This window comes from Gastrolobium bilobum, unplaced genomic scaffold (assembly GCF_033153095.1).
Source record: "Gastrolobium bilobum isolate Gb01-03AN ecotype WA unplaced genomic scaffold, APGP_CSIRO_Gbil_v1 utg36731, whole genome shotgun sequence".
NCBI lineage: Eukaryota > Viridiplantae > Streptophyta > Magnoliopsida > Fabales > Fabaceae > Gastrolobium > Gastrolobium bilobum.
In genome coordinates, this window is record NW_026898526.1 from 88622 (window position 1) to 116580 (window position 27959).

A 27959-nucleotide genomic window follows, 5' to 3' on the forward strand; every position below is an offset into this window, starting at 1 on the left:
TATGTTAATTTTTTTCCCAAATATTAGAATTCTTTATGCAGTATTGTTTACATTCATTTCGCCGGGTAAAATCTTATCAATTATTTTATACAAAGACAATGATTAAAAAATTAAGATATAAATAATACGTAATAATAAAAATTCATAACTATTAATGACCAATTATTATAAGGTAGTGCATGACAACCTTTCCGGAATTAATTCTTTTTTAATTTCTGTTCTCGGGAACAGAAATGGATAGGAAACTCGTTTGGTAAAGCCGGTTTATTCTTTTGTTCCTGGGATGAACCGGTTTAATTTTTGTGTTGGACAACAGAAAAAAGAATCAAATTTTTTTTATTTTTTTGGTCCCGAGCACAAAATGAGAAACACTTATCTCTCTCAATCACTCTCCACCTCTACCATCATCACCACCACCACCACCATCATCCAACACGACTGTCGCCACTAACGTCGTTGCCGTCGTCACCACCACGATGCCACCGCCACCATTACCACCACCTTCATCCATCACTACCACCATGCCACCGTCACCACCACCACAACTATCACTGCTGCCACCACTACCACCACTATCACCGTCACTGTTACCACCATCATTACCACTACCGCCATCAACCACCACCACCATCATCGTAACCACTGTCGTCACCGCCACCATCACCATCACACGCCACTGCCACCACCCTCATCGCCACCACTACCACCACCATGACGCCACCGCTATCATCACCACCACTGTCACAAACCACCACTACCATTGCCGCAGCCACTACCGTCACCACCACCGCCGTCATCGCCGCCGTCACCACCAACCACCACCATCATTGTCACAACCATTACCGTCTCCACCACCACCTTCGCCACTATTACACCACCCCCGCCACTACCATCACCACGTCATCGCCACCACTACCACCGCTGCCACTGTCACCTACCACCACCGCCACTGTCGCAGTCACTGCCACCACCACCACCATGCCACTGCTACCATTGTTGCCGCCACCAACCACCATACCCACCATCATTGTCGCAGCCACTGCCGTCACCTCCACCACCACCATCCCCACCACTACCGCCGCCACCGCCATCATCGCAGCCACTGTCGTCACAATCACCACCACTATTGTAACACCCCGTGTTAGCCCAGTTTGTTAACATGTCATCGTATTAAGCCACGCTTAATATAAAAATGCGGAATAACTTTTTCTGTTCAATTATGACGTCATTATACTTAGCCAAGTTGAATTATTAAAATCCAATTACAAAATATCGCATGTATGTAAATTGCAGAAGACATCTAACTAAAATACCTCAATATATTAATAACAGTGAGTATCTAAAATCACGTAACTACAACACGTAGTCCGGACATAATCCTGATACATTATTACAACTCGAATCTAAATCTAGACATAGTCAAATCAATGCGGCATGGACAATACTCATGCTCACTAAATAAGGCAACAAAGCCAACAAAGTCTCAACAGCAACAACATAATCATAGCTAATCAATAAAATAGCAGCAAATATAATTAAGCATCCAATATAATCAGCATAACATCATATAATTCAACTAAGCTCCGGCCTCTTGCCGCTTGAGGTCTCAACCCCCGCATTACTTGTACTTGAAATGGTGCTCCAAACGTGGGGTGAGATCTCTAAAAAGAAATCTCAGTAAGACAAGGAGTCCTCAAGGATCTTCCACCCCAAGCTCACTTATATGTGCAATATAAGTTCTAAAGCAGTTTACACAATTTATATAAGTTTCGAAGTCAGTGTAATGCACAAATAACCATGTCATGTGTGTCAATATAATCTACTGGCCAGAGAAATGCAGGATATACGTCTATCTCCTACAAATAGTGCAAGACGCTACTTGCATCCACCCCAGTCTCACCATCTTGTATGACGCTACATACTCAGGCTTACCGTCAAAGTGGAACAACACATGCATATTATAAGGCCCTTACACATAACAGTTCAAAAGCATTCCAATCATCAAAGCATGAAAACATCATGCATATAAACCATTCCCCTATGGGGTATGGTGGAACCAACAATGGCTAAACCGAGGACACGAAAGCTTACCTTGCAAGCTAGCTATCCAAACCAAGAGTCCACACAAGCTCAAGGCCCACAAACAGCACAATCACAATCTGTTAATACAATACTTAATCATCAATAAACATTACTTAAGATTACACTAAGTGATTAAGGTTTTCATACTCATTTTAACTCATTTCATGTTGTTTCTGCAGGAGGTATTCGAATACTCCACGAGTAGTATTCGAATACTCCAGCTCTCTAGAAAGTATTCGATTACTTTCATTTAAGTATTCGAATACTACCAAGTATCTGAATACTTCTCCCCCCAGTATCCGAATACCACAGTATCCGAATCCCAAACCTCACTGTATTCGAATACTTTCTAGTATTCGAATACTTCTTCAAAGGTATCCGAATACTTTTCTTCCCAGAAAAGTATTCCAATACTCATGCAAGGAGTATTCGACTACCAGTTTAAAAATACAGTTGCAACTCTTTACCAAATACTCTAAGATTTTAATATGTTAAACTAGACATCTCAAGCTTTCCAACGACATATTTTATTTCTCAATCAGAGTTGTATAACTCCGGTTATGATTTTTGCAAAGTTCCTACAACAAACTGAATTTCCAGCAATAGGGTCGGGAATTCAAACATAAACTGAGAGCAATACACTTATACAATGGATCTGAAAATTTACATGGTTATATCCCTATGCGTTAGCTTCACATAGATCCAAACCTCACTCAATTTAGAGCTCTGTAGCTCGAGATATCGCAATTTTACTAAACTAGGTCGTTGTTGTCTCGCGAATTATTCGATTACTGCATTTTTCCAAAAAGTATTTGAATACTGCCCGAAAAGTATTCGAATACTTCTTCGACAGAATGCAGAAAACTGAGTTTTAAAGGTATAATTGACCTCCAATGATCCAAAATCGATTTGTAGTCCAAGAACTCCTTAAACAGATGTTTATCAACATGCTTAGGACTCAGAAACACATTCCTTTATTCAATTGATCGAAGTTTTACTTTTTAACCGATTAAACAAGCTTAAAATCATCAAAAGACAAAGAGGTGATCATGGTATACCTCTAAGCTCCAAAAATACAAAAATGAGACACCATAAGGCTCCTCAACACAGCACCAAAGTTCTGTCACTTCCCAAATACGAAATGCACTACAAGCTAGGACCTTTCACCATCAAAATGGCTCCTTGAAGCCTCCAAAGACAAGTAGGTGGCTTCCTCCATGAGAACCACCAACTCAGCCCCCACAACCTCGCAAACTCAAAAGCTACACTCAGAAATGGAGCACCTTTCAACCTCTCAAGGCTTAAGCACACTCAAATATGAAGCCTTTATGAAGAAACCAAGAGTAAAGATAATCTCTTGAAGGTTTTGTATGGAGAAGAAGGCTAAGGGAGGGTGAAGGAGAGGGTGGCAGCCAAATGCATCAGAAACCTCTACGTAGGCACATCAAAATCTAACCTAGGTTATTGTGCAAATGGCTATATATAGCCCACTTAAGTTTAATCACACAGTAATAGCATTAATAGCTACGCTTAGAATTTAAATCCCAAACTTAGGATTCTGAACCTACTCATTTTTCTAGGATTTATCATATTTTATTTTATTTTTCGCAGCACCTTCCCGGTACGCGCTTTTCCATAGCCAGTATCAGTTCTGGCATCAATTCTCATTATTTTGACCTAAAACTTGTTTTACTAGTCCTATATAATATTCTAGGAATATTCATGCACTTATTATAATTTTTCGGGATACTTCTTCGGTACGCATTTATACTGAGTAGCAGAACCGGTATTTGCACTTTTCGTCAAAAAAGCGACTTTCAACATTATTACTCACTTACTATAATTATTAAAGCCTCATAATAATTATTAGGGTCAATTATGGAATTATTTTCTAATTTCTCTTAATTAATTAATTAACTTCCTTAATTAACGGTGCGGGTTCTTACATTCACCCCACATTTTTAGGATTTTGCCCTCAAAATTAGAAAACATACATGTCTTGAAGCGCGGGATACTGCCGGAGAAGCTCGTCCTCTCGCTCCCATAATTACCCTTCAAGAATTCTTCCCGTTCATCGTACTCTGACCATCGAAATGATCTCGCTCCTCAGCTGCTTCTCGCCACGATCGAGAAACTTGAGTGGTCGGACGAGAGTTTTCAAGTTCTCCTGAACCTCCACAACATCTGGTTGTACAACGTGCGAAGGATCCGCTACGAACTTGCGAAGTTGAGACACGTAAAACACGTTGTGGGTATTGGTCAAGTTCGGAGACAAGGCAAACCGGTAGGCAACAGGTCCTACTCTACCACATAACTGGTATGGCCCAATGAACCGCGGGCTCAGTTTCCTCACTCTGAGTGCCCGAACAACACCGGTGACAGTGAAAGTCTCACAAACACGTGCTCACCCTTACTGAACTCCAGTGGATGATGCTTAACATCAATGTAGTTCTCCTGGCGACTCTGCGCCTGCTTCAGCTTTCCTTTGATCATCTGAATCGGCTGGTGGTAAATTGGACAAGGTCCAAGACAACAAACTCTTTATCTTCAACCTCAGACCAACAGGTAGGAGTTCTACACCTCCTATTAAATAACGCCTCGTAGGGTTCCCTGCCCAAGCTAGCAAGGAAAACACAGTTGCACAAAAACTTAACCGATGCTAGGTACCTATCCCATGTTGGGCCTTGCTCCAAAGTGAAAGCCCTCGACATGACCTCCAAGGTCTGGATGATCAGCTCAGTCTGTCTAACATTCTGAGGGTGATAGGAAGTACTCAATAGCAACCGAGTTCCAAAAGCTCTCTGCAGCGCCTCCCCGAACCGAGAGGTGAACTTCGGGTCCCTATCATTGATGATACACTCGGGCACCTCGTGAAGACTCATGATCTCGCGAACAACCAGTTTGGCTAACTGCTATGAAGAGAAACTCACCTGTACCGGAAGAAAGTGGGCAGACTTTGACAATCTGTCCACAATGACCCAAATAGAGTCAATACCAGCATGAGTCTTAGGCAAACCCACCGCGAAGTTCATGAAAATACCTTCCCACTTCCACTACAGTACCTCAAGAGGTTGAAGCTTACCAAACGGCTTCTGGGGTTCAATCTTCAACTTTAAGCACAAGCAACAAAGTTCTTCCTTCTTCCAAGACACACTGTCCTGATTGTTCACATGATCCCGACACTCTCTTAGCACTTGCTCCTATTGGGTCTTCTCCAAAAACTCATTCTCGACTCTCACAATCTCCGCCTCGAGAAGTGCACCCCAAATAAAGAGGTCACTGTAAAAACTCAAAGTTTAACAATGACATCAAAATGTCATCCGATTATCTGGGATCATCAGTCACTTTCTCAATAGAGGTGACCTGACCCCACATACTCAAATCCACACCAAACTTGATGAGTTTGGTCCTATTCCATGACTCTAACCTCGACAAGACTTACAAATTATAATCAATATCCTCAAAATAAATTCATATTCATTTCATAATACGAAATTATGATCATGTTCATTTCAACCAATACATGTTAGTTAACATACTAATTCACATAGTGACGTACCTTAGTTCACGTACACCTGCAAAATTTTCAATTTCAATAGCATAATAACCCAAAACTCTAAGTAACGGTATACCTCAATCTCTATGGTATCTGCAAAATTGAGAGTCAGTCAAAGGTGAAATAACATTGATATATTACAATCGTACTTATTTTATGCTTAACATTATCCATGGTGTTAACATGCCAACTACTTATGACGCATATCAATAATCAACATAAGATCCTAGAGTCATGGAGACCACTCAACTCACAAACGAATTGTACATGCACTGCCTCGCATATACCAGATCACGCGTGGCCTTGCCATAAATTCCAAGTGTTATACACTCAGTTTCCCTGAAGAGAATTTCACATCCTCAAACAGAGCACCATCACGCTTAAGTAATGGCGTAAGGCCTATTCCCTCAATAACAACATGACCGGTGCTTCCCATGGAGACACGCTCGATCGGATGAAGTCTTTCGCCGAAAGACCCTCAGAACGCTACTTCAACTCAGCCAACTCTGGTGGCGACATCCGGTATGGAGCTAATAACAAGGCCCCACACTAGGCAATAATTCAATAGAGAACGCTATCTTCCACTGTGGCGGACACTCAGGAATCTCCTCCAGAAGCACCTCGAGGAATTCCTTCACCACAGGAATGTCAGTGTGATCTTCCTGTGTCCCACTCACCAAACCTCCCAATATGACATAACCAATGTCCCTGCTCACAAGGCTCTCCTAGCCCGTAGCAATAAAAGGCGAGGAACTGGCTATGGAATCACATGGAGACATCAACACTCGCTAGGCACAACAATCAATCAATCAATCATCGCACAATTATTGGACAATCCATCCACGCCAAGGATGATTTCCAAAATTAGCCATGATAATCCCACCCGATCTACCGAGAACTCATGGCCATTCCACTGAAACACGATATCTCGATGTACAGTGGTAGACTCTCACTTTTCTCCAGTGGCAGTGGTCAACCGAATGGTGGAGAAAGCACAAACATGGGCAACTCAAGCCCCACAACAATCGGGGTTGCAATAAAGAATGTGTATCCCCGGAATCAAACAAAACATCAACAATAATTCTTCAATGGAAACAGTACCTCTGACAAGGTTCGGAGCTCGGTCCGACAGCTGGCGATCCAGTGCATAAACACTGTCAGTCTCTGATGGTGCAGGAAACATCTGAATAGGAGCTGTTTGAACTGCTGCAACCTTCGCCATAGACGACAGACACTCTCTAGCATAGTGGCCCTCCTGGCCACACTGGAAACAGATAGCATGGCCGGTAGCACACAGCCCCAGATGAAACTTCCCACATCCCGTGCATCTGGGAGTAGGAGGTCTCGCTGCACTCCCAGGAAACATCTGAAGGGGGGCCGTCTGAACTGCTGCAGCCCCAGCAACTAAATTATAACAATCCTTGGCAATATGGCCGCTCTTCCCGCATTTGTAACATAGCAACTCTCTAGTAGCACATCGTCCCAAATGCTCCTTTCCGCAACCTACACACTGCGGGATAATCAAAGGTCTAGTAAAGTTATCTACCAGAGAAATAGACCTCTTGAATTTGTTGCACAGTTGTTTGACTTGAAGCTGCTTCCTTTTACCTCTGCCCCCAAACTTCCTGCCCTTCTAGGAAATGGAACGACTGTTTCTCATAGCCTCAAATTCTTTAATTTTCTTTGCCTCGTGGTTCACACGAACTTTCTCGAAGTCCTTAGACGTCGATCCAGCTGTCCTTTCTAAGGGACATACTGAAACACTGTGTATTCTTGCGGCTCGCTCCACTTTGGAAGCGCATTCTTTGATAAGATGGCCTGGCTGGCCACATCTGAAACATACTCTTTGTCCTTGCCCGCAAGTACCCTTATAATTCTCTCCACACGGGATGCACTCACGCAATGAGGATTCATTCCCCACTAGCATCCCTCTAACTCCACTCCCACACGGGTGTGAGGATAGAGGTGGTGGCAGCGGAGGATGTTGGCCGTCATGACAACCGATTCTCGTCTCCTCCAATACGACCCGAAGCATGGTCATATACGCCAGTCGATTTGCCTCCAAAACATCCTCAACGGATTTCCGGTTCGCCTCCAGAATAGCGTCCATCATCGCCAGGTTGGCCAATCTAGCGTCCTCCTGATCGGCTAGTTTAGCCGCCTGCATCTTAGCCAATGCAGTCAGGACCGGGTCGGGTTGACCCTCAGTGGTCTCACGATTCCTCCCAGGCATTACCATGACTCTGCACAAGTTACACAAAGAATGAGTTGATCAGGCCCACGCGATGTGATCACATAAGCATCATCATAATAAAACCTAACAGAGAGAACACACGAGACAGACACACTACCCAACATCCTAAGTTATTGCAATACATACAGGCTTTTTCCTAGAAAGTGCTCTGATACCATAAAATGTAACACCCCGTGTTAACGCGGTTTGTTAACATGTCATCGTATTAAGCCACGCTTAATATAAAAATGCGGAATAACTTTTTCTGTTCAATTATGACGTCATTTGTGACACCCTCCCCTGTATGCATCCAAGGGAGTTGTCTGCTAAGCGGATTAGAGTTGTAATATTAGCGGATAAGTTTGGAAAATTTGTTTTTCATCTCATTGACATTTTGTATTCAAATCAAGTCAGAAGAAATTAAAACAGTGTGAAAACTTAGAGAAATATATGGCTTGCTAAAATAATCATTTTCTTGAAAAACCTGTCTTCGTGCAAAAATCATAATAAATCGTGCTTTAGAAATTTCATTGTAAAACTTATATGATCAGAAACTAGACACGTGGGGCTTCGCGCGTATATAAATTATAAGCAATTCGAAGGTCTGTATCCCCACTAAATATAACTTGCAAAATGCTCATAAAACGGTTTATAAAACTGCATTCAAAACATTAAGAAATGGTTTCCGCAAAACGTTTCCAGAATTTTTCCAAAGTCCTAACTGATCATAAAAATCTTAAAACAGTAGCCTAATAATGCTTCCAACAGTAATCCAAACTTCCCAAAATATTCCAATAATTCAGTCATCCAACAGACAAACAGTTAACAACAAAAATCCAAACAGCAGCAGGTAACAACAAAAATCCAAATAACAATGTCATCAAATGCTTTTTCGTCCTCCTGCAATTTTATAAAAATTGAGCCCCAAAAGGGGTGAGAAAAATCCCAGTAGTGTGATAGCAAAACCAATAATGCAACAATATTAAACTAGGCACAAAATTCCAAAACAGTCACATCAACAGTAAAATTTCGTACAACTGTTAATCATCATCTTATTGCGCATATAACGCCATGGTCATGTATATTCATAATAGTCATAATAGTGCGTATATAACGCCATTTCCTTGTTAGTGCGTATATAACGTCATTTCCTTGTACATTCATAGCACCGTCGTGCACGTACTAACATACACAGTGGATTATCGATAATGGCTCCTCAAAAGTGAATTCCAACTGTGGCCTATGCGGACTGAAGCCAAGTGTCCCATACCCTGGTACCGGAGGGATGCCTATATGATGCGTGCTCAATCGTATGCATATTTATATAAATATTCTAATCCATGCACAACATGAAATTCGTGCATGTATGCCATGATATGCTTCACACACAAACAAGAAACAAATGAATTATGAGGTGTATATGCATGAGTAGATCATCATCATAATAGCATATCTTTCATGTACTTTCCGTACCAAGCTGCCACATAACAATTACTTCTCATTCATGATTTTCCATCTTGTCACATTCATAGGCAGCATACATATAGCATATGACAGCACATTAATCCAAGGCACATGTGAGCAATAATTCACAATTCTATACGCTAGCTAATAGTCACATTAGGTAATACCACCAAACACTTACCTCGAGTCTTTACAGTCATTTAACCAAGTATCATCAAACAGTCAAATTAGCTAGGATTGTGCGCACCTAACAAACATATGTACCAAGTCAGAATTTACATTTATTTTTCCTACGATTTACAATCAATTTCCATGCTCCTAACTCTTGTATTTACCCGACTTTCCAATTACATATGCTAGATAAATTTTTGAACTTCCGGTTAATACACAAATTTGTTAACAGCGAAAGAAAGTCCAAGTCCCTTATACTTTAGATTCGGTTTAGGCTAGTATTAGGTGTTCCTAATTTGTTTAGTTACATAACCATTCCTACAATGCCTAAGGTGCGTTAGGGGCCTATAATCATGTTGTACACTTCCGTTTAACTCATTCAAAGCTACTAATTTAAGGGCTGGTTAAAATGAGCAGAAACAAAAGGATGGAATAACAATACCAACCGAATGTTCTATGTACAAGGCCGTTTCACCATGAAAGCCAATTTCTGACTTCGCACTAATATAATAACTAATTAACGGCGACGAAATCCAAAATCTCCATCACATACAGATTCGATTTCTTAGCGTAAAAAAATGCTCATGATATAATTATCTACCTAACCAATTCTACTAGGCCATTGATGCGCTAAGGGTCCTTAACATGCTATCCAATTTAATTTGCCACATGCAAAACTAGGCATACAATATAATTCTACAAAACAGTCCAATAATTTACTCTAGAGCTATTTTCCAAGCTCACCGTTTAGGGTTTTTGAGTTTTCCAAGTACTATGTCTAAGTGAACAGAAACAAGGGCAGAAACAAGAAATGGAAATTGAAGAATAAACAAATTTCCTAAGAATTTTCTTCACGGTTTTCAGGCCAACAATTAGAGGCTTCTAATTTCATTTATCAAACCATTACTTATGGAGCTTTGATTTCTTAAACAAATTAAAAGTGAAGTTATTCCCAATGTCCTAAATCAGATTCTGTACGTATGCTTACAGCAATAGCCAAGGTTTTTACGGCTGGACATTAGGAAGATTGATTGACAACAAAAATTATCCTCTTAAGACACCCATATGCAAGCCGAATAGTGGAGTAAACAAAAAGGGTTTGTTGTTGGGTTGTACCTTTTTGCATGCAACAAAAATCCTTTCAAGTGGGGTTCAGAAATTAGCCAACACAGCCATGGGAGGCACCTTCGCCTCTCCCCATACCAAAGAATTAAAACAGAAACATAATGAGGAACAGTTCTTAATTTCCATGCGCTAAAATCAGAAACAAGAAAGATAGAAGATGCTCACTTGCTCTTAAATGTTATGAAGACGTGATTTGACTCAAGTATAAGGCTCTTCCTCGCAAGAATTTGGGTATACAGCTCTAAGGATGTATGTCTGCGGCCATACATGGAAGAAGAGAAGATGAGTCAGAATTTAAGTGTAGCGCTTTTCCTTTCAAGGAATCGAGTTTTCAGCTCCTAGGCTTGAGGTTTGGCCGAACAAAATGATGAAGACATAGGAGGTGGCATCAATGAATAAGGAGACAATGCCAAATGATCCATTGCAATTGCCAAATGGGCCAATCACAAGGTCAAGGGCCAAGAAGTTTACGGAAGCTCTTAGTGGGCTAATTCTGCAAATGTGGACTAATCATGAAGACATCAAGTCCATGCCATATCCCAATCAGAATTTAGTTAATGTCATCAATGTAATAAATGCTTAGTGGGGATGATTTGTGTCTTTTCATTTGCTAGTCTTTTCCTATTCTTGGAGGGATGTTCCAAGTATAAATAAAGGGGAGGATACAACTCTTGTAATCAGATTTTGAATATCAAGTTAACCTATTTTGGTGAGACTAGTTCTCTTGGGTTCTTTTGAGAATCTCTGAACTTATCAAGGGGTTCTTAACCTTGTGGCGTTCATAGGCTTATCAATCCTTGGATTGTGGCGCCTTCCTACCTTTGTTTCTTGTTTTTAATTTTCATTTTACCCTACCTTAGATCAGATCTCGCGACCCACTTGTCCGTTTTCGGTGATTCTTAGGTCTATTTCGCGTTTTAAAACGTGCTCTTTCACCTCGTTTTGGAATCACTCAATTCCGAGTTGTGCAGCGTGAGATATGATCATTTTTTAGCCAGGACGCGTTGGAGGCTGAATTTTGGGCTTAAATTCCATTCCTAGTTGATCCAATCCGGTCACTTCTCTTGAGGTTCATATCATTTGGTATCAGAGCTCAGTTCTAGGTTTGGAATGAAGTTAAATTCTTGGTAACACTTTTACCCTAAAAATTGTTTTCTAAATTTGAGCTGTGTAATTTTGTTTCAACCTTTGTGTTTATTCCCTAGTTTGTTCTTTCTTCCAATTTCTTGTTCAGTTCATACATTTCTGTAGTTGCGTTCTTGGTGTTCATCCATGTTCATCATTGTTCATGAACTTTAATCCTTTCAATTCGTGTGTCTTGAGTAGTATGTTGTTAGTATGTTAATTAATAGCTTGTTTTGTTGAGAATTCTGTCTAGTTTCGTTCTCAATTACTCCAATTTCATGTTTCATTTCAAAATTACAAATTTCAATTATTAGAGGCATCCCGTGTTAAAAAAAAAGTGATTGCTGTTGAAAATTTAGTTTGCTACAGTAAGGCAAAAATTTTTAAAAAAAGTTTCAAGTTAAAAAAAAAATACAGCAGCTTGTTATTTAGCTCAAATACACACCACCTTTTTGAATCAAGTCATAAGAGTTTTCCTCAAATCTTTCTTTTAACCTGTTCTTCTTTGTCTTTTGTCTCTTTTGACATCTTTTCAATCTATGGTTCGTGTCACCACTATTTTGTTGAGTTCTATGTTGTACTCTTGAGTGTTCTTGGAGATTCTATTAAGAACTTAAAGAGAGCTATTGAGTGGTAAAAGGCAAGAGAGCATTTTATACAAAAGCCTAATAGAGAGCAACAAACACGAGTGATACATCTCTAAGAGTGTAAACACGTGAGAGGTGTGGTGAGGTCCTATTGCTTTCACTTTTGTTTTTTTTTTCTTGAATTATGGCAGGTACGGGTGGTGCAGGTAGCCCTCCTCCTGAGAGAGAAAACAGGTTGCTAATCGATGCCATTATGGATCGAATGCAAACGATGATGAGGGAGCAAACAGAGGACTTATATGAGAGAATTGAGCATTTAGAAAATAAAGGGACTCATGATGATGATGGAGGTAGAAGAAGGGTTGATAGAAGGAGAAGAGATAATGAGGATGTTGCTAGAGAGGATATAATTAAGGGAGTGAAGCTGAACATACCACATTTCAAAGGGAAAAATGATCCCGAGGCCTATTTGGAGTGGGAATTGAAGATTGAGCAATTATTTGCATGCCACAACTACACGGAAGATAAGAAGATGAAGGTGGCAGCCATGGAGTTTTCTGATTATGCTCTCATTTGGTGGGACCAATTAAAAAAAGAGAGGGTGAGATATGGAGAACCCTTGGTGGGTAGTTGGGAAGAGATGAAAAGGTTAATGAGAAGAAGATTTTTCCCTTCTCATTATAATAGAGAACTACACAATAAACTTCAAAGGCTCACACAAGGTAACAAGAGTGTAGATGAGTATTATAAAGAGATGGATGTGTCTTTGATTAGAGCTAATATTAGTGAAGATCGAGAGGCTACTATGGCACGTTTCTTACAGGGGCTGAATAGTGATATAAGGGATGTTGTGGAGTTGCAAAATTATGTGGAGTTGGAGGACTTAGTGCATCAAGCTACTAAGGTAGAACAGCAACATAAGAGAAAGAGTGTCATGAGAAGGAGCTCTTCTAATTTTAATTCTCCAAGTTGGAAGGAAAGACATAAGAAGGATGGAGGTACTTCCTCAAACAATTCCAGTGCTGCACCTCAAAAGACTCAAACTAAGTCCAATGAGGTCCCTAAAAGGACAAGGAGTAGTGAAATAAAATGTCAAGTGTCTTGGAAGAGGTCATATAGCTTCAGAGTGTCCAACTAAGAAGACTATGCTACTTAAGGAGGATGGAAAGATTATTAGCGACTCTGCTTCAGATTCTGCCCCACCTAGTGATGAAGAGGAGTATGAAGTGGAAACTATACCGGAAGGAGATTTGTTTATGGTGAGAAGGATGTTGGGCAATCAAGCAAGAGACGTGGATGAGAGCCAAAAGGAGAACATTTTCCATACTAGATGCCTCATCCAAGGAAAGGTATGTTCTTTAATTATTGATGGGGGGAGTTGTACTAATGTTGCAAGTGCTAGAATGATGTCTAAATTAGGATTGGAGACTAAACCTCACCCACAGCCATACAAGCTTCAATGGCTTAGTGAGGATGGTGAAGTAACTGTAAGTAAGCAAGTGGAGTTGGATTTCTCCATAGGGAAGTATGATGATACAGTTTTGTGTGATGTGGTGCCCATAGAGGCTTGTCATTTGCTTCTTGGGAGACCTTGGCAATACGATAAGAAAGTTATACATGATGGATACACCAATAAATTCTCTTTTGTACATAAAGAACGCAAGACAACTCTTGCGCCTTTGACTCCAAGAGAAGTTAGTGAGGATCAATAAAAAATGAGAGATAAAAGAAAACAAGAGAGAAAAGAAAAAGTGAGTGAAAAGAAAAGAGAAAAAGAGAGTGGAAGAGAAAAAGAGAAGGAGAGGAATGCACCGAACCTGTTTATAAAAGAAAAAGTGGTGAAAAAGGCTATGCATTTGCAAAAGCAAATGCTTTTACTTTTGAGTAAAGAGAGTAATTTAAAAGATGCAGGTACTACTAACTCTCTTCCAAATGAGGTTTCTTCTTTGTTGCAGGAATTTGAAGATGTCTTTTCCAAAGAGGTGCCTCAAGGACTACCCCCTCTAAGAGGCACAGAACATCAAATTGATCTCATTCCAGGAGCTTCATTACCTAATAGGCCAGATAATAGGAGTAACCCCAAGAAACCAAGGAGATTCAAAGGCAAGTTGAAGACTTGATGCAAAAAGTGGAAAGTTTAAGTCCATGTGCAGTTCCAGTCATTCTAGTGCCTAAGAAAGATGGGACTTGGAGGATGTGCACTGACTGTGGAGCCATCAATAATATCACGGTAAAGTATAGACATCCCATTCCTAGATTGGATTATTTATTGGATGAATTGCATGGTGCTTGTTTCTTCTCTAAAATTGATCTGAAAAGTGGATATCATCAAATTCGGATTAGAGAAGGGGATGAATGGAAAACAGCTTTTAAAACTAAATATGGGTTGTATGAATGGTTGGTTATGCCCTTTGGTTTAACCAATGCTCCTAGTACCTTCATGAGATTAATGAATCATGTGTTAAGGGAATTTCTAGGAAAATTTGTTGTGGTTTATTTTGATGATATTCTGATTTATAGTAAATCCTATGATGATCATCTTGTGCATTTGAGGTGTGTTTTAGAAGCTCTAAGGCGTGAAAAATTGCATGCTAATGTGGAAAAATGTGAGTTATGTATGGAACATGTAGTTTTTCTTGGTTTTGTTGTTAGCTCACAAGGAGTGCAGGTTGATCAAGAGAAGGTGAAAGCTATTCAAGAGTGGCCAACTCCTAAGAATGTAAGTGAGGTAAGGAGCTTTCATGGCTTAGCTAGTTTCTATAGGAGGTTTGTCAAAGATTTTAGTACAATGGTTGCACCCTTGAATGAAGTGATTAAAAGGCATGTGGGTTTTATATGGGGCGAAAAACAAGAGCAAGCTTTTGCTGCTCTCAAAGAAAAATTGACCCATGCACCTATTCTCGCATTGCCTAATTTTGCCAAATCTTTTGAGATTGAATGTGATGCATCCAATGTGGGGATAGGGGCAGTTTTGATGCAAGAGGGACATCCCATTGCTTATTTTAGTGAAAAATTAAATGGGGCCGTCCTTAATTATTCCACATATGATAAAGAATTGTATGCATTGGTAAGGGCTTTGCAAACATGGCAGCACTATCTCTTGCCCAAAGAGTTTGTTATCCATAGTGACCATGAGTCCTTAAAGTACTTAAAAGGGAAAGGCAAGCTTAACAAAAGGCATGCCAAATGGGTTGAGTTCTTGGAGCAATTTCCCTACGTGATCAAGTACAAGAAAGGTAAGTCCAATGTGGTAGCAGATGCACTTTCAAGAAGGTTTGCTTTGTTCTCTACTCTTGAAACTAAGTTCATTGGCTTTGAGCATATTAAAGCATTGTATGAGCATGATCCAGACTTCTCACAAATCTATAAATCTTGTGTGCATGCTGCCCAAAATGGTTTCTTTAGGCATAATGATTACTTGTTTAAAGAGAAGAGATTGTGTGGGCCTAAAAGTTCCATTAGAGAGCTACTTGTGAGGGAGGCACATGAGGGGGGATTAATGGGACATTTTGGGATCCAAAAGACTTTAGACATGTTGCATGAATATTTCTACTGGCCACATAAGAAACATGATATACAAAAACTGTGTGAAAGATGTATTGTATGCAAGAAGTCTAAATCTAAAGTAATGCCGCATGGGCTGTATAATCCTTTGCCAATTCCTAACTTCCCCTGGATTGATATCTCTATGGATTTTGTGTTAGGACTACCTCGATCTAGAAATGGCAAGGATTCTATTTTCGTTGTGGTGGACAGGTTTTCTAAGATGCAGCATTTTATCCCATGCAAAAAGGTTGATGATGCATGCCACGTTGCTGACTTGTTCTTCAAAGATGTGGTAAGACTCCATGGGCTTCCTAGAAGCATTGTCTCTGATCGAGATTTAAAATTTTTAAGTCACTTTTGGAGGACCTTATGGAGTAAGCTCGGAACTAAACTTCTCTTTTCTACTACTTGTCATCCACAAACTGATGGGAAAACTGAGGTAGTGAATAAAACTCTTTCTTCTCTTTTAAGTGCTGTAATAAAAAAAAATATTAAGTTATGGGAAGAATGTCTTCCCCATGTTGAGTTTGCATATAATAGGGTAGTTCATAGCACTACTGGTTATTCTCCTTTTGAAATTGTTTATGGATTTAACCCTCTCACTCCTCTTGATTTGCTACCTTTACCTAAAAACTCTGTTTTAAAGCATACTGATGGCAGGACTAAGGCTGAATATGTTCGTAAATTACATGAGAAGGTAAAGACACAAATTAAAAAAAGGTAGAGAGCTATACTAGACAAGCTAATAAAGGCAGGAAGAAGGTTGTGTTTGAACCAGGTGATTGAGTTTGGGTTCATCTACGAAAAGAGAGGTTCCCTTCCCAAAGGAAATCTAAGCTTCAACCAAGAGGAGATGGACCTTTCCAAGTCCTGTCCAAAATTAATGATAATGCCTACAAGATAGACCTCCCTGGTGAGTATGGTGTAAGTGCTACTTTTAATGTGGCTGATTTGTCCCCTTTTGATGTAGGAGAAGAGGACTACAATTTGAGGGCAAATTCTTCTCAAGAATGAGGGAATGATGAAGACATAGGAGGTGGAATCACTAATATGAATAAGGAGATAATGCCAAATGATCCATTGCAATTGCCAAATGGGCCAATCACAAGGTCAAGGGCCAAGAAGTTTACAGAAGCTCTTAGTGGGCTAATTCTGCAAATGTGGACTTATCATGAAGACATCAAGTCCAAGCCATATTCCAATCAGAATTTAGCTAATGTCATCAATGTAATAAATGCTTAGTGGGGATGATTAATGTCTTTTCATTTGCTAGTCTTTTCCTATTCTTGGAGGGATGTTCCAAGTATAAATAAGGGAGCATACAACTCTTGTAATCAGATTTTGAATATCAAGTTAACCTATTTTGGTGAGACTAGTTCTCTTGGGTTCTTTTGAGAATCTCTGAACTTATCAAGGGTTCTTAACCTTGTGGCGTTCTTAGGCTTATCAATCCTTGGATTGTGGCGCCTTCCTACCCTTGTTTCTTGTTTTAATTTCTTTTTTTTTGTTCCCAAAAGTCCAACAAAATCAACGCTAAACCCTACATCATCGATTTCCATTTTACCCTACCCCAGATCAGATGTCGCGACCCACTTGTCCGTTTTCGGTGATTCTTGGGTCAATTTTGCATTTTGAAACGTGCTCTTTCACCTCGTTTTGGAATCACTCAATTCCGAGTTGTACAGCGTGAGATATGATCATTTTTTTAGCCAGGACGCGTTGGAGGCTGTATTTTGGGCATAAATTCCATTCCTAGTTGATCAATCCGGCCACTTCTCTTGAGGTTCATATCATCATCTCTCTCAACAGAGGATCCTCCTATATAGGTAGAAATATATTTGGAGTCTATCTTGGGACGCAAGGGAATGGTATTTCCTTCAGTGGGGATCTCTACCCCTGGCTCTGCACATAAACTCTGGATCAGAGAAGCATATCCAATGGCAGCTGTCTTGTCCTTTTTGTGGGCCATATCATAGATGCTATCAGCTAGTATCCTAGGCAAACCCACCCGCAGTCCCTCCATGATAGTATAAATCAGCATAGCTCTTTTCACCACAATCTCAGTTTGATTCGAGCTTAGCATGATGTTGCTTTTTATGAAGTGATGCCACACTTTGGCCACATTGTCCAGTTGCTTTAACCAGATCCTTTTTGGTTGGCTGTGGTCTTTTGTTGGGTTCCACTTTTCTCCGGGAAGTGTTATACCCCAGAGAACCGGCTTAGCTACTCCAAAAGGATCATTTCTTTCATATTCAATGGTTGCAAGTTTTGTTTGAAACCTGCAAGTCCTCTGTGTAGTTCTGTCATGGTTAGCAGTCTGAAGAATTGCTTGAATTGCAGTGGCATTGTATCGTATCTCCTTGCCTCTCACATAACTAACATATTCCATGTTCATCCCCTGCTCAACTGTGTAAGCATTGGCATAGAATTCTCTAGCCAGTTCTTCTATAGCTGCTACGGGTAGTCTCCCGAATTTCCTCCATCCATTGGCTAGCATGATATTGTAGAAATCTGGATGCTGCCCTTGCTTCAGATAAAATTCCCTTTCTCAGACAAAGGGTTTCTTCTTAATCATTTCATGGAACCTGTTAGCATGAGCTTCAGACCGGAACTGGTGTTCATCATATCCAGCTTCAGCTACTGGCCTAGAACTGGATGCACCCCGTGGGTTCACTTGGTCCGCTTAGGATTTTTGCTCCTAGTAGACATGTCCTGAAATTCAGAAATTCATTCCAAGTCAAATGCAATGTATGAGTCAAAACTAGATTTTATCTTGTAGAAAGTATTGACTGTATGACAGAGAATACATCAACAATTTTACTTTTCATACATTGTGAACATCAAAAGACTTCAGCTAAAATATTATGTATCTCATTCGAAGGAGAGCTTTTATGCATAACTAGAATTCTTGTATTGATGAAAGTGAGTGTAATGTATTTGGGGAGCCTGGAGAAGTGATAATTACATATGCATGTTAAACTTGCCAAATGATGCCTATACTTGAATTTCCATATTTAGAGTGCATGCTCAAAACATTGTTCACCATTTTATTGAAACCCAAAGTAATTCCCAATCATGTTTTAATTTCTAATTTAGCCCCACAATCAATCAGCATATATCACAGTTACCAACCAAAAAGATGTATGTAATTATACTTACCATACAATTAATTCATGCTATTCCTCTCTTTTTTTCAGTCAACCGAATAAGGATTTTATGTGCACAATCTATGTAACCTTTTGTCAATCAGTTGGTGTGCGTGTCTAAGGATATAGTATTTAACCAAAATGTAATCATGATAGATCCACATCAATCATATCAATGCATAAGAAATAGCTCTAATTGACATCCTCGTCTTATAAATTGGCACTTGCCATGAGTATTCAAGCAAACCCAATTTTAATTTGGAACCCTAGGTTCTATTCTAGTAACCCATCGATCCCCCATGCTTTCGTAAATGCATATGGATCTACTAGTTAAAGCATTACAATGATTTAGAGATGGTGAGGGGATTAACATACCAGGATTTTCTTGTGGAAAAGATGACAGAGATATGCTTGAGGTTGTGGAGTAATGCAAATAGAAGAGAGATGAGAGTGCAAATGAGGGAATGGTGAAGATATGAAAGAATGCCCAAAATGAGAGGGAGGGGAGAGCTTTTAAAAAACCTGGGACGCGTAGGAGCGTTTTAGCGCGCAGATTGGCCGCTAAAACGCTCTAAGGCAGAGAGCTAGGCCCTGTGAGCATATGAGCGCGTTTTGGCACCCAGGAGCACGCCAAAACGTGCTCTTCGATCACTTAATTTAGCCTATCCAGAGCGTTTTAGCGTTCAAGTCCGCGCCAAAACGCTCACCGGCAGTGAGATTTTCGTATTTGGGTTCTTTAGCACGTTTAAACGCTCTCAAATTTTTTTGGAAAACTTCTAAAATTTCACATACCTTGGCTGCTTGAGTCTTCTTTTCTGCTTCCTGTAACTTAACCATAACTATTTTTTTTTCTTTTCTTGAAATCACAATAAAATGAAATTAAATTTAAAAATAAAACAGTAAATCATGGGTTTGCCTACCCATCAGCACTTGTTTAACGTCACGAGCCTGACGTTTATGACTTAAGTTACCTCTACAAGGACAACGGTGGTTGTTCCCCTGTCTATTTCTCCTCCCATGTATAGTTTCATCCGTTGACCATTCACTGTGAAGCTCCTATCGGAATCCAGTGGACTGATCTCGACTGCTCCATATGATTTCATGTTCCTTACGATGAACGCTCCCGGCCATCGGGACTTTAGTTTCCCAGGAAAGAGACGAAGACGAGAGTTAAAGAGTAATACCTGATTCCCTACCTTAAAGTCTCGAGGCAGGATCTTCTTGTCGTGCCACTTCTTCGTCTTCTCTTTGTACAGGCTTGCACTTTCGTACGCAGAGAGTCTGAACTTGTCGAACTCATCCAGTTGAAGCAACCTTTATTCAACTGCTGTTTTGGAGTCGAAGTTCAGGTATTTGATTGCCCACAGTGCTTTGTGTTCCAATTCCACTGGTAAGTGACAAGCTTTTCCGAACAGTAATTGGAAAGGGGACATACCTATTGGTGTCTTAAAGGCAGCCCGGTATGCCCACAGTGCATCATCAAGCTTCTTGGACCAATCTTTTCTGGAGCTTCCCACTGTTTTCTCCAAGATACGTTTCAGCTCTCGGTTGGAAATCTCCACTTGACCACTTGTTTGCGGATGATATGGTGTTGCAATCTTATGCTTCACGCCGCATTTAGCCAGCACGTATTCCACTTGTTTGTTGTCAAAGTGTGTTCCGCCGTCACTTATGATTGCTCGCGGTACTCCGTATCGAACGAATATATTTCTTTTTAGGAACGCGATGACCACCTGAGCATCATCAGTAGGAAGGGCAACAGCCTTAACCCACTTGGAGACGTAATCAACCGCAACAAGGATGTATTTGTTGCCGTAGGAAGGAGGAAAAGGTCCCATGAAGTCTATTCCCCATACATCGAAGATTTCAACCTCCAATATATTATTGAGGGGAATTTCATGTCTCATAGAGATATTCCCCGTTCTTTGACATCTATCACATGATTCCACGAACTTCCTTGCATCCTTGTAGAGTGTTGGCCAATAGAAGCCACTCATCAGAACCTTTGCGGCTATTCTTTCTCCTGCGAAGTGTCCACCGTAGCTGGAACCATGACAGTGCCACAAGATGTCTTTCATCTCTTCTTCTGGAATGCACCGCCTTATTACTCCATCAGCACATCTGTAGAAAAGGAACGGCTCATCCCATAAGTATTTCTTGACATCATGTAAAAACTTCTTTCTTTGTTGCCATCTGGAGTCTACTGGAATTTCTCCTGCTGCTTTAAAATTTGCGAAATCTGCAAACCATGGAGGTGTATTTGTGTTCTTTACTTCCTTCGGTTATGGATCCGAGATAACATTTATAGCCATAATTTGCTCATTGAGAAATTCCTCTCTGATCTTCAGCTCAGGTCCGTCTTGAAGATCTTTTTCTTGAATTCGGGAGAGGTGATCAGCCACCAAGTTTTCTACACCTTTCTTGTCTCTGATCTCCACTTCAAATTCTTGAAGGAGCAGCATCCACCTAAGTAATCGTGGCTTTGCATCCTGCTTATTCAACAAATACTTTAAATCAGCATGATCAGTGTAAACAATTACTTTAGACCCCAGCAAATATGGTCTAAATTTATCAAATGAATAGACAACTGCTAGTAATTCTTTTTCAGTGGTTGCATAATTCATTTGTGCATCATTCAGAATTTTATTAGCATAATAAATCACATGCAACAATTTATTCTTTCTTTGTCCTAAGACAGCTCCTATAGCATAATCACTAGCATCACACATTAATTCAAAAGGTAGTGTAAAATTAGGTGCAGTGATTATAGGTGCAGTGGTCAATTGATCTTTTAAAATATTAAATGCTAACAAACATTCATCAGTGAAGTTGAATTCCTCATCCTTGACCAACAGCTTGCCTAGTGGCTTTGCTATCTTGGAAAAGTCCTTGATAAAGCGTCTGTAGAAACCTGCATGACCGAGAAAACTTCGAATGCCTTTAACGTTAGAGGGAGGGGGAAGTTTCTCAATAACAGATATCTTAGCTCCATCAACTTCTATACCTTCTTTGGACACTTTGTGTCCCAAAACTATGCCATCTTTTACCATGAAGTGGCATTTTTCCCAATTTAAAACAAGATTACTCTCTTGACATCTTTGTAAAACACAAGATAGATTTTCTAAACAAATGTCAAAAGAGGGACCAAAAATAGAAAAGTCATCCATGAAGATCTCAATAGATTTTTCAATCATATAAGAGAAGATGGAAAGCAAGTACCTTTGAAAAGTTGCAGGAGCGTTGCACAGGCCGAAAGGCATCCTCCGGTAAGCGAAGACTCCGTAAGCGCATGTGAATGCTGTCTTCTCTTGATCTTCTGGAGCTACTGCTATTTGGTTGTAGCCGAAGTACCCATCTAGGAAGCAGTAGAAGGCATGGCCAGCTAGTCTCTCCAACATCTGGTCCAAGAAAGGAATTGGGAAGTGGTCTTTCCGAGTGGCTACATTAAGTCTTCTATAGTCAACACATATCCTCCACCCGGTGACTATCCTTGTTGGAATCAACTCGTTCTCATTTCTTACCACAGTGACTCCACCTTTCTTGGGTACCTTTGTACAGGACTTACCCATGCACTGTCAGATATAGGGTAAATCATACCTGCATCTAACAGTTTAACTACCTCCTTCCTTACCACCTCTTTCATGGTTGAATTGAGTCTCCTTTGCGGCTGCCTCACAGGTTTAATATCATCCTCCATTAGAATTTTATGAGTACAAAAGGAAGAATTTATACCTTTCAAGTCGGAGAAGGACCATCCTCTGGCAGCTTTATGTTTCTTCAGCACTTTGAGAAGCTTCTCTTTTTCTTTTGTTGACAGCTCAACATTGATGATGACCTGGATAAGTGTTGTTGTCACCAAGGAAGGCATACTTCAAATTTGGAGGTAACTCCTTAAGCTCCACCTTCGGTGCTCCAAGAGGGATGTCATCTTTCTTTCTTTCTAGTTCTTCCACCACTGGTTCTTTCTCGGCTATTTCAACTTCGTTGATTTGTTCTAACTAGAGTGGGGAACTCTCCTCTTTCATAGTATCATCAATTACTTTTTGTATTATGTCAATCATAAAACAGTCTCCTCCGTCAGATGGATGTTTCATTGATTCGAAGACATCAATGGTGACTGTTTCTTCGTTCATCCTAAGGATCAGTTTCCCTTACTCCACATCGATCATCGCTTGTGCTGATATGATCCCCCAATAGGATTGGAGGAATGGATCTACTAGGAATGGAAAATTATAACTCCAAATTCAGCCGCCAACACGTACTGTTAAAAATAGAATGTATCTCACGCTACGGACCTCAGATTTGGGTGATTCCAAAACGAGGTGAAAGATGGCTTCCTGAATCACGATTTTGGCACAAGAATCACCGGAAAATGATAAGGAATTCGGGAGATATGAATCAAAGATAATATAGAACGAAATTGGAGTTTAAGGATTATAGGTAGGCGCCACAATTCCAAAGAATTGATAAGCCCAAGAACGCCGCCACAAGGATTGATGCCCTTGATAAGTTCAGAGATTCTCAAAAGAACCCAAGAGAACTAGTCTCACCAAAATAGGTTAACTTGATATTCCAAATCTGTCTTCAAAAGCCATGGTGTTCCCTTATAGAGTGGGCAACAACCATATTGAGTTTAACCTAAAAGTGCTTACACATAAAAGAAAATAGACAGCCCAATAATCCAGCCCAATAAGCCTTATTACAAAAAGTTTAACTAAATATAAGAAAATAAAATTAAGTGCAGAATTTGGGCCAAGTAAAATAAAACCTTCATGCATATCCATTGAGGCTTATTCTTCAAGGTCTTCAATTTGAATTAAGTGTATCATTTTGGGCTCTTCTTCCTTTAGACTTGGGCTTGTCTCAAGTAAAATGGTCACCAAGAGATTTAGAGCCTCTTTAGCCTTTTTAGCTTTTGCTCTTGTCATTGGGCCTCCAAGACCTTGTATGTCCTCCAAGTTTGTTGTCGTGGTCATGCCACCTCCTATGTCCTCATCATTCCCTCCTTCTTTAGAAGAATTTGTCCTCAAATTGTAATCCTCGTCTCCTGCATCAAAAAGGGACAAATCAGCCACATTAAAAGTAGCACTTACACCATACTCACCAGGAAGGTCTATTTTGTAGGCATTATCATTAATTTTGGACAGCACTTGGAAATGGCCATCTCCTCTTGGTTGAAGCTTAGATTTCCTTTGGGAAGGGAACCTCTCTTTTCGCAAATGAACCCAAACCCAATCACCTGGTTCAAAAATTACCTTCTTCCTTCCTTTATTTGCCTGCTTAGCATAGCTCTCTACCCTTTTCTCAATGTTTGCTTTTACCCTTTCATGTAGTTTTCGCACATATTCAGCCTTACTCTTACCATCTTTATGCTGAAAAATAGAGTTGTTAGGCAAAGGTAGCAAATCAAGAGGAGTGAGAGGGTTAAAGCCATAAACAATTTCAAAAGGAGAATAATGAGTAGCACTATGAACTGCCCGGTTATATGCAAACTAAACGTGGGGCAAACATTGTTCCCATGACTTGATGTTCTTTTTAATTACAGCCTTCAAAAGAGAAGAAAGAGTTCTATTCACTACCTCAGTTTGGCCATCAGTTAGTGGATGACAAGTAGTAGAAAAGAGAAGTTTAGTCCCCAACTTACTCCATAATGTCCTCCAAAAATGGCTTAAGAATTTAGTATCACGATCAGAGACAATGCTTCTTGGAAGCCCATGTAGTCTTACCACTTCCTTGAAGAACAAATCAGCAATATGGATTGCATCATCAACCTTTTTGCACGGAATGAAATGTGCCATCTTAGAAAACCTGTCCACCACAACAAAAAAAGAATCTTTACCATTTTTAGACCGAGGTAGTCCTAACACAAAATCCATAGAAATATCAATCCAAGGGCAATCTGGAATAGGTAAAGGAGTATACAACCCATGAGGCAATAATTTAGACTTAGACTGCTTACATACAATGCATCTTTCACACAATTTATGTACATCACGCTTCATGTGTGGCCAATAAAAATGTTCATGCAGCATGTCTAGAGTCTTTTGGATTCCAAAATGTCCCATTAATCCCCCCGCATGTGCCTCTTTCACAAGTAATTCCCTAATGGAACCTTTAGAAACACACAATCTCTTTTCTTTAAACAAGTAATCATTATGCCTAAAAAATCCATTTTGAGCAGCATCCACACAAGTTTTATAGATTTGTGCAAAGTCTGGATCATGCTCATACAATGCCTTAATATGATCAAAACCAATGAACTTAGTTTCAAGAGTAGAGAACAAGGCATACCTTCTTGAAAGTGCATTTGCAACTACATTAGACTTACCTTTCTTGTGCTTGATCACATAGGGAAACTGCTCCAAGAAACCCATTTGGCATGCCTTTTGTTAAGCTTGCCTTGTCCTTTTAAGTACTTTAAGGACTCATGGTCACTGTTGATGACAAACTCTTTGGGCAAGAGATAGTGTTGCCATGTTTGCAATGCCCTTACCAATGCATACAATTCCTTATCATATGTGGAATAATTAAGAGCAGCCCCATTCAGTTTTTCACTAAAATAGGCAATGGGATGCCCCTCTTGCATCAAAACAGCCCCTATCCCCACATTAGATGCATCACATTCAATCTCAAAAGATTTAGAAAAATTAGGCAATACAAGAATAGGTGCATGTGTCAATTTTTCCTTGAGAGCAACAAAGGCTTGCTCTTGTTTTTCACCCCATTTGAAACCAACGTGCCTTTTAATCACTTCATTCAAGGGTGCAGCTATGGTACTGAAATCTTTAACAAATCTCCTATAGAAACTGGCTAAGCCATGAAAGCTTCTCACCTCACTTACATTCTTAGGAGTTGGCCACTCTTGAATAGATTTCACCTTCTCTTGATCAACTTGCACTCCTTGTGAGCTAACAACAAAACCAAGAAAAACAACATGGTCTATACAAAACACACATTTTTCCATGTTAGCATACAATTTCTCATGCCTTAGTGCTTCCACAACATACCTCAAGTGCACAAGATGATCATCATAGGATTTGCTATAAATCAGAATATCATCAAAATAAACCACAACAAACTTTCCTAGAAACTCCCTTAACACATGATTCATTAGTCTCATGAAGGTACTAGGAGCATTGGTTAAACCAAAGGGCATAACCAACCATTCATACAGCCCATATTTAGTTTTAAAAGCTGTTTTCCATTCATCCCCTTCTCTAATCCTAATTTGATGGTATCCACTTTTTAAATCAATTTTAGAGAAGAAACAAGCACCATGCAATTCATCCAATAAATCATCCAATCTAGGAATAGGATGTCTATACTTTACCGTGATGTTATTGATGGCTCTACAGTCAGTGCACATTCTTTAGGTTCCATCTTTCTTAGGCACTAAAAGGACTGGGACTGCACATGGACTTAGGCTTTCTTGCACCCATCCTCTTTTCATCAAGTCTTCAACTTGTCTCTGAATCTCCTCGGTCTCTTGAGGGTTATTCCTATAGGCTGGCCTATTAGGCAATGCAGGCACGAGATCAATTTGATGTTCAATGTGCAACAAAGAAGAAATCTCATTTGGAAGAGAGTTAGTAGGATCATCTTTGATATTATTACACTCTTTACTCAAAAGTAAGAGCATTGGCTTTTTCAATTGTATAGCCTTTTTCACCTCTTTTTCTTTTATAAACAAATTTTGTGTTTTTCTCTCTTTTTCTTGCTCTCTTCCACTCTCTTTCCCCTTTTTCTCTCCACTTTCTTTTCTCTCTTGCTTTCTTTTATCTCTCATTTTCAAATGATCCTCACTAACTTCTCTTGGAGTCAAAGGTGCAAGAATAGTCTTGCATTCTTCATGCACAAAAGAGAATTTGTTGGTGTAACCATCATGTATAACTTTCATATCATATTGCCAAGGACTCCCAAGAAGCAAATGACAAGCCTCCATTGGTACCACATCACATAAAACTGTATCATCATACTTTCCTATGGAGAAGTTCACCGCCACTTGTTTGCTTACGGTCATTTCACCATCCTCACTAAGCCATTGAAGCTTATATGGCAGCGGGTGAGGTTTGGTTTCCATGCCCAATTTAGACACCATTCTAGCACTTGCAACATTGGTACAACTCCCTCCATCAATAATTAAAGAACATACCTTTCCTTGGATAAGGCATCTAGTATGAAAAATGTTCTCTCTTTGACTATCATCCATGTCTTTTACCTGGCTACCCAACATCCTTCTTACCATAAACAAATCTCCTTCCGGTATAATTTCCTCGTCATACTCATCTTCATCATCATGTGAGGCAGAATCTGAAGAAGACTCACTAGTAATCTCTCCATCCTCTTTAAGTAACGTAGTCTTCTTAGTTGGACATTCTGAAGCTATGTGACCTCTTCCCAAACACTTGAAACATTTTATTTCACTACTCCTTGTCTTCTTAGGGGTCTCATTGGACTTAATTTGAGTTCTTTGAGGTGCAGCAGTAGGGTTGCTTGATGAAGTACCTCCCTCCTTATTTTTGTCCTTCCAATTTGAAGAATTAAAATTAGAAGAGTTTTTCCTCATGACACCCTTTCTCTTGAGTTGTTGTTCTACCTTACTAGCTTGATGCACTAAATCCTCCAACTCCACATAATTTTGCAACTCCACAACATCCCTTATGTCACTATTCAGTCCATGCAAGAAACGTGCCATAGTAGCCTCCCGATCTTCACTAACATTTGCTCTAATCAAGGAAACCTCCATCTCTTTATAATACTCATCTACACTCTTGTTACCTTGTGTAAGCCTTTGAAGTTTATTGTGAAGGTCTCTATGATAATGGGAAGGAATAAATCTTCTTCTCATTAGCCTTTTCATCTCCACCCAACTATCCACCAATGGTTCTTCATATCTTACCCTCTCCTTTTGCAATTGGTCCCAC

The 27959-nt window shown here is 39.9% G+C and overlaps 2 pseudogenes; one reads left to right on the plus strand and one right to left on the minus strand.

The window, feature by feature from the left end:
• Window positions 1-11022: 11022 nt before the first annotated feature.
• Window positions 11023-17131, plus strand: LOC133317055 (uncharacterized; annotated as a pseudogene).
• A 3220-nt stretch (window positions 17132-20351) lies between these two features.
• Window positions 20352-27895, minus strand: LOC133317056 (uncharacterized; annotated as a pseudogene).
• Between the last annotated feature and the right edge of the window lie 64 nt (window positions 27896-27959).